Here is an 8,419-nt window from a genome sequence, read left to right on the forward strand (position 1 = left end):
CAGACATTTGAATGGAGCATTTGTGATAAATTTCTATTTCACTTTTATGTATTATAGTTAAAACTTACGTTGAACTTATTGTAAAATTATATTTGGTGTTAAAAATGGTTATGACTCGAATATTTTGAGATATAGTGCGTGTTGGTGTTAAGCCTTTTTACAGTCGAACGCTACGCTTCATTGTCAGACTTTTGACGATCTCACGATAGGCAGTTCTTACGACTGGCTGGGACTCCTTTGATATCTGACATCTGGTCGGATTCGACCCTTTAATGGTGTTGCTGTTTTCCTCCTGTCTTCCGCAAAAAGGAATTGATAAAATGCATACATGGCTCATTATGTTTTAAATTATTATAAACAACTGTATTGAATAGTCATCCAGGTGTCAGATTAATGTGACTTGGTGGAGTGTCATGTGTACAGCGTGCTATTTCAGCGAGACAGCACTATAAAGACGGGTACTGTGCTCACTGCTACAAGCAGACAACGTTGTTTATATAAGCTAAACCCGACCGCACACACCCCGCGGCTTTGCAACACTATGGAGATTAAGAGTAAGTATCTGCAGGAAGTAAATAGGTTGTTTCTATTTGATGGTTATAAATACGCGAGCTTCCATAAATCCATTTTAATCCTTACCCTGCTAAATTTCTAAACAAAAATGGACTGGTCCATCATTCAATATGGGTAGCACCACTTATTATTTGAAGGGGTGTTAACTGAAAATTTACTGACAGAATAGCGAACAGTGCAGACCATGATCAAACTGCACGGATGTGCAGGCTGATCTTGGTCTGCACTGGTCGCAAAGGCACAATCACTTGCCGCCAGCAAGTTAAAGGTTAATCAGATTGAACATTCACTTAGTATGAACTTACTGAGTTTAGCATGGTGACATGTTAAGTTTGCCTTTTTCAACTAACCCCTAACCCTAAAATTTTCAGCTAACTCTAAAGGATTTTCAGACATATTTTATTAATAAGAAACACGCTTACCCTTCACAGACCAGAAAAGAAGTGACAGTCAAAGTAGCTACAACCATAGTAACGTTTAAGTTTGATATTTCGTCATCCTATGAAAAAATGGAAAATCATTTTTCATTATGTTGATTATTTTTGGAAAACAATCATTACTCCTTGAAATGAGCGGCAACAAATTCCACAGTATATCTTCTAATTAAGTCAAGAGCAAATCTGTTGGAAAAATGATTATTTTGTGCTGCATTAGCAAAAAGCATCAAATTTTTGAACATTTTTTTATGATTTTCAGATTGATGGCTAGTGTCAGACGGCTCCTCACTCCTTCATTCTTAACCTGAACAAACTTGAACAAAACTTGTAAAATTCCAGTATCAATCAAAATGAACAGTACAAGGGAGACAATTCAAACAGCAGAATAGTAATTTGTGTAATACAGTTGAAGTTCTTTCTCCCTCTACTTATCATAGATGGTCAAAATCACTTTTGATACGTCTCCCTCTTAATGATAGGTAGGTTGACGCGAATATATACTGACGAGATAAAGAAACGCCTCATTGAAATTTGGCGTTATTTTTTTCCTAACGCTTTTAATTGTTGTGAAATGTAGTAAATCTAAATGTACTCTGACCGACAAACACAGTGAACAAAAACTCGCGCGATTTCATTCAGCCATTTGTTCACTTCATGTACCTGGTCATGATTTCCTCGTGCATTCCGTGCATGTAAACCATGTGGTTTGATTGAACGATTTTTGCACATGTACATGTGTAATACGACACACAACCATATTTTCAGCTATTCTCTGAAAAAAACATTAGTTTTCGTAATGCCGAGGCTGAATTCTGAAGAGAGGGCTCAGGTTTTGGCTATGCTTGAATGTGGGCGAACGCAGGAACAAGTTGCTAGACGTTTTAACGTCTCTCGTTCGACAATTGTGCGTCTTATTCGACGTGTTAGAGACACGGGAACGTCTATCGATAGACCACGTTCAGGTAGACCGCGTGTAACGTCAATACGACAGGATAATTATATATGTCAACGTCATTTACGTGACAGATTTGTGACGGCGCAATCTACGTCACGTATAGTTGTAGGTAACCGTGGACGTCCAATTAGTCGACATACAGTGAGAAATCGACTCAGAGAACGCGGAATTACCTGTCGTAGGCCCTACCGCGGTCTAATTCTAACGTTACGCCACCGTCACCAACGTCTTATTTGGGCCCGCAACCATCGCGGCCAGCGTTGGCAGAACGTAGTGTTCAGTGACGAGTCGCGTTTCAACTTGTGGAACGCCGACGGACGTATCCGTGTCTATAGACGACGCCATGAACGCTACGCAAACAATTGCGTTTTGGAGCACAATCGTTACGGTGGAGGTGGAGTAATGGTGTGGGCAGCAATCAACCATAGGTTTAAGTCCCAACTCGTCGTTTGCCAAGGTAATCTCACAGCCAGGCGTTACATCGACCAGATATTACGTCATGTAGTTGTCCCTTTATTTCGTCAACGTCAAGGATTAGTCTATCAGCACGACAACGCGCGACCTCACGTTGCACGCGTCACCAGGGACTTTCTACAGGCTAGAAACATTAATGTTTTACCTTGGCCGGCGTGTTCACCGGACTGCAATCCGATTGAACACGCGTGGGATTATCTCGGACGGCGGTTACGCCAACGTCAACCCCAGCCAGCAAACGTCCGGGAACTGGTAGCAGCGCTGCACCAGGAGTGGGCCAAAATCCCACGGTATCTGTTACGCAACTGGTGCGGCTCTATGAGGCGTCGCCTTGCTGCTGTGGTTGCTAGCAGAGGTGGCCACACGCGCTACCTATTTTCTAATGCAATTTCTCCGACCGGGCTATTAAAATTCAAGATTTAAGCTTAATGCGACAATGAAATGATTTCTTATTGACCATAAATTCTTGTAAAGCATCTAATTTGCGAATGGAATTGTTCTTTTCTAATTTTGAATCACGGTTAACGAAAAATTGTATACCGAGTTTGAATGAGGCGTTTCTTTATCTCGTCAGTGTATATCCAAGGTTTTTTTTTCAAGTCTGTTCATGTTTAGCAGATAATTCAGATAATTAACGGAGTGAATAAAATGCAGTTAATGTCTTCTATACATGTGAACAAATCTTTTTTTTTTTTCAAAGATTTCATTAAATATCACAACAACAGTCTTTAAGTGCCGTGCGGCGGCTGTAAAAGGTAGGTCTGTACTTGGACTCAGTGTTGTTGAAATTATGGTGTACATTCATTTTTATTATTTTTACAAAGAGAGAATTCCGCTTAAGCCGGTGCTAGGGAGCGCGCGAGTTGTTGCACATTTCATTACCTCTCATGAACAGACTTAATCAAACCGAGTTTTCTCTTATGTTAATTAGTTGCGCTCTATGCTTCCAAAGGATCTTTTCACAGATTTTATCATTTATCAATGTTAATGCCTCTAATATAATGCAGAAAAGTGTTGTCTATATTGTTGTAATGTCCGATAAAGGATACAAGCTCACAAGGCTTCGAAACTGTTTGCAAGTTGTTATATCGAATTGTTTCATTTTTGTGTTCCAGTCTAACGTATCCAACTTTTTTTGCCAGAATAGGGAGCAATCCTTAATATAGTGTTAGAATCGAATCTCAAACAGTTATTTTGCCTTGAATAAAATCTTTGTCTTTCAAATGTGTATTAACAAACACTACGACAAAATAACTGGTTTGGTTAATACAATTTCTTAAATAAAGTTTATTAAAATAACAAATAAGGACAGAGATACAAATGAATTGCCATTTATACACAAAAGTAACTTATTAAGACTACTTCGATAAAACAAACGTTTGGGATCCAGCCTAGGAACGGTACGTGGCAAAATAACAACGGATTAAAATTGACCAATAGTGCACATAAATCCTCACTTTTGGCCATCACTTTGTTCCACAGCAGAGTATAAAGGAGCTAGTTTACCTTGCCAATGAAATCCATGACACTTGATTTAAAGCGACTAAAGACGAAAAATACTACGGTAAATATAATATTATATATTTAAACCTAAAGAACTATACAGGTACGATGGTAGTAATTCGAAGGATGTGCTTCCGTGGTAAAATGCAGTATGTATCAGCATATTGTGCTATTTCCCTTTATAGTAAAGGCTCTTTTCATCCCAAATGCTTGATTGATTATAAAGATTAATGCCTATGGATAAAGACAAATTTGTATTCTTTATAAGTTTGCGTCGAAACTGCTTGATATATGTCAAACTAACGTTGTATATTTCGTGAGGAATACGTACGCAGGTAGGTTTTATTACGAGCTCAAGTCACGTGACTATGGCTTCTTTGCATTATCCTTATGTTTTTTTTATTTTATGACTGCTTATAAGACAGACTTTCAAGACATATATAGTCGCGAAAGAAATGATGAAATGCTAAACGTTTGATTTCAGTGTAACATTTACGAAGTTGGATATCTACTTAGTAGGCACTAAAATGTCACGGCGGTTGTCCTGAGTTAACAAATAAGCCATGCTTTAAGTTTTCATCACAGTAAAAGTTTCTACTGCAAAAATAATAACCTTATTCGAAGGTATAATGAGGCAAAACTAAACTTAAGGAAAAAAATCATTCTTGCATTAAAGATTTGTTTTTGCCGATTTCGGGCATGCACAAACACGGGAAACGCGTGCAAAAACAAGGCGACTCATTGAGCCGTGCCATGAGAAAACCAACATAGTGCCTTTGCGCATCCGTGCAGTCTGGTCAGGACCCATGCTGTTCGCTTTCAAAGCTTATTGCAATGAGAGAAACCATTAGCGAACAGCATGGATCCTGACCAGACTGCGCGGATGCGCAGGCTGGTCTGGATCCATGCTGGTCGCAAACCCACCATGTTGGTTTTCTCATGGCGCGGCTCATATATATATTAGCAGAAACTTATAATAATTTTCTCGTCAGAAACTGCTCGCCAGATATCAAATTAACTACAAGTCAACTCTGTATGCCGGGCTGGATATGCACAACTTCGCAGAATAGGTCACATCAGACGGCATCTTACCAGTGATGCCACAAAGACCCTTATCAACAGCCTGGTTACTTCACGGTTAGACTACTGTAATGCCTTGTTAAGTGGTATTCCAAATAGCACACTTAAAAAGTTGCAACATGTCCAGAACACGGCAGCTCGCGTCATCACTAAGACGCCCCGTCGCAATCATATAACACGATTCTGAAGGAGCTCCATTGGTTGCCAGTGAAATACAGGGAGCAGTACAAGGTTCTGACCCACACCTTTAAGACTTTACACAGTCAGTCCCCTGCCTACGTTAGGGATTTGATAGAAGTGTATAAACCGGTCAGAAACCTAAGATCACAAGACACGCTGTCACTGGTTATGCCAAAAACTAAAACCATGATGTATGGCAATCGCAGCTTTTCGTGTACTGCTCCAAAGCTTTAGAACTCCCTTCCCGTTAAGATCAGGGAAGCTGACACGCTAGCTGCTTTCAAAAGACTGCTAAAAACCCACTTCTTTGTACACTATTTTGTTAACTGACCGATACATTAATGCTTTTTTTCTTCTTCTTCAGCGTAGAACAGTATCTTATCCTAGGGTCACTTAAATACTTTTAAATGTATGTATGTTTATCTTGTTTAATCTATACGTTTTACATTTATGAATTTTGTTAATGTGGAATGCATTATTTTTGTATGCGTATTTGTTTGTATTTTTGCAAGTTTTCGGTGAAGCACTTTTGAACGTGTACATGTGCATGAAAAGAGTGCTATATAAATGTGGTATAATAATAATAATAATAATAATAAAGACAAATGTACCTTGTGTACCTTCGGCAAGACTGTATAAATGATTCAAAGTCAACAAAATAATAATAATTAAGAAAAGAAGAAAAAAAATAAAGAAAGAAATCATTGTCCTAGATGGAGGCTTTAAAAGTGTCCTAAAAAATCTTTCTTACAGGTTTTATTTCTTGTTAGAAACTACCGGTCGAATTGTAAAAGCATTTTACACGAATGAGTTTTCTATACCAAGAATGGTAAAACGTTTTTTATTCGTCAAAGACCATAGCAGCCAGAGGGATGGTAATATAACCGTTCTCTGTTTGTATTTAACTCCGGTTGAAATTGAAAAGTGTGTACTGGCAAAAATAATTGTATTCCTAAAATGGCTTTAAAACTAATTAAGGCATAGCACCGGAACCTCATATTAACCTGTATGCTCATTAGGAAATTCACATAACAAGTCCAATCTGACTGTTTTTATCTAAACTTGTTCCCTTTTCTAATGTTGCAGATATTTTTAATACTCTTAATATCTAAAAGAAAATCATTAAATTTATCCACTACACGGATTTTAATGTAACGTGTTATCATGATTATGACACATGTCTATAAGGCAAATTGAGAGATACACATGTTAACATGTACAATAACCATAATTATATCCCCTCAGAACACAAATCTATTTTTGTACTTTTCACAGCATTTAAGGAATAACATTGTCTCAACTGAAGAAAATTTTAATTTAACATTATGGTAACATTAAGTGCATTATAATCATTATAATTATAAACATCATAATAAATAAAACACGACAATTGGGAGTAGCATGAATAGTACATAAGGATAGCTCTAGTTTCAGTGTGTCACAACATGGCAGTCGTAGCTTATAATAACAGTTAACCCTTCAGAACATTTTCTTAATTGGATAAATATATTCCTTGGGTAACCCTCTTCTACAATTGTTAACAGCCATCTTAATTTATTAAAAAAGAGGGTCAAGATGACCATGGATCGCTCAGCTGAGTAATATGAGCTTTATATTTCAAAGGTCAAACTGATGATAAAATATTAAGAAAGAGGGTCAAATTTATGGTTACTGAAAGTCAGTTTTTAGATCAGTGTGCAAAACTGTACATGTCATCCAAATTTCAAGACTGTATCTTAAAAAAAAGCAAGAAAGTAGGTCAGTAGATCACATTCATGGTCACTGAAATTCATTTTTGCGGCGGGCCGCTTGCGGCCTCTGCCGTTTAGTTAACACTCACAGTTTCAAAGTGTGTCATCGCGCGGAAGATCGAAAATTGGAGACAATCCGAATAACACATAAATTGAAGCGTAATAATTCTTGTAAAACGGACAGTTTAATGGGAAGAAGGGTTAGTTGTTACTGCGTGATGATTTATAAAGTATTTATATCTTGTATGGTAAACCTGTTTTATACAGTAATAAACCCGTCAAACTAGTTCCATAACAGAACTATTTGACTTCGCGGAATGTCATTGGACAAAACCAAACAACACACTGTGACAAAATAGTCCACATTTTCATTGTTATTACACCGTAAAAATGCATTTGATGAAGTTTGTATATTATCCTACTTTCGTGCATTTTAATAAGAATAAAGAAGAAAATCTAGGCGAATGATATTTTTTGTTTTAATAGGTATTACCGGACTTCTTTAATTATTGTTGTTTATGACGCCATCTTGTTTTTGTGAATGAAACAACAACAACAACTTCTAAAGGACATATGTGTTTATGCGGTGATTTTTCTTTATAAAACGAGCTTTTAATAGGAACGTGAGACCATGTCAAGGTGTCACTAATATATAGCGTATGCCTGCCGTATTTGCAATTACCACAAAATAGTTTTTATAACGGAAACGTTCGAAGAAGCGGAAAATGACTCATCGATAGCATTATAGATTTCTGCACTTTAACAGTTTAAAAAAGTCTCAAATCAAGGAATATTGCATTTGGAATGGACAGTTAATGAGGAAAAGGTTATCTATTTTTTCTATCAAGCAGCGTTATGGCTTGTGTATAGATTTAAATCGGGCCTTACATTTGCTTGGTAAGACTGGGTATTCCAAATTGCAACTAGTACGGCCTACTACTAACTAGCAGAACTTCGGATACTTCACAAGTTTGGCATCAAATTAAAAGAATATTTCTACGTCATTCATGTTCAGCAGGACACAGATTGACAGAAGGCGGGTACAAAACACAATGTTAGCCATTGATTTTTCTGCTTTTATTTCATGATGTTTGGGATTTTTTGTCAGAGCTATTTTATGAAGAATCAGTCACGGTCCGAATCAGCCTGTTTCCCCCCGCGATAACTGGTGTTATCATCTTGAAGGGTTATAATGCTGACTTGATCACTCCTGATCAAATCGATAGACGCTTATTAATTTAAAACTGGTGATACATGTACGGCCGTCACGTAATAAACCGAATCGGGTCCAATTTTCAAACGAGCACTGTTGATTTCTCAGACTTCCAATCATAAACTCATTTCTTCCCTGTGATCTTGTAGAAAATACTAACAACATTAAAAAAACACCATTAACGTTATAAACAAACGATCTTAAAATAGAAAGTTTTTCACGATACAAATTTTTATCCATCTGCTGTCTGTTT

Source organism: Mercenaria mercenaria, chromosome 9 (assembly GCF_021730395.1).
Source record: "Mercenaria mercenaria strain notata chromosome 9, MADL_Memer_1, whole genome shotgun sequence".
Classification (NCBI taxonomy): domain Eukaryota; kingdom Metazoa; phylum Mollusca; class Bivalvia; order Venerida; family Veneridae; genus Mercenaria; species Mercenaria mercenaria.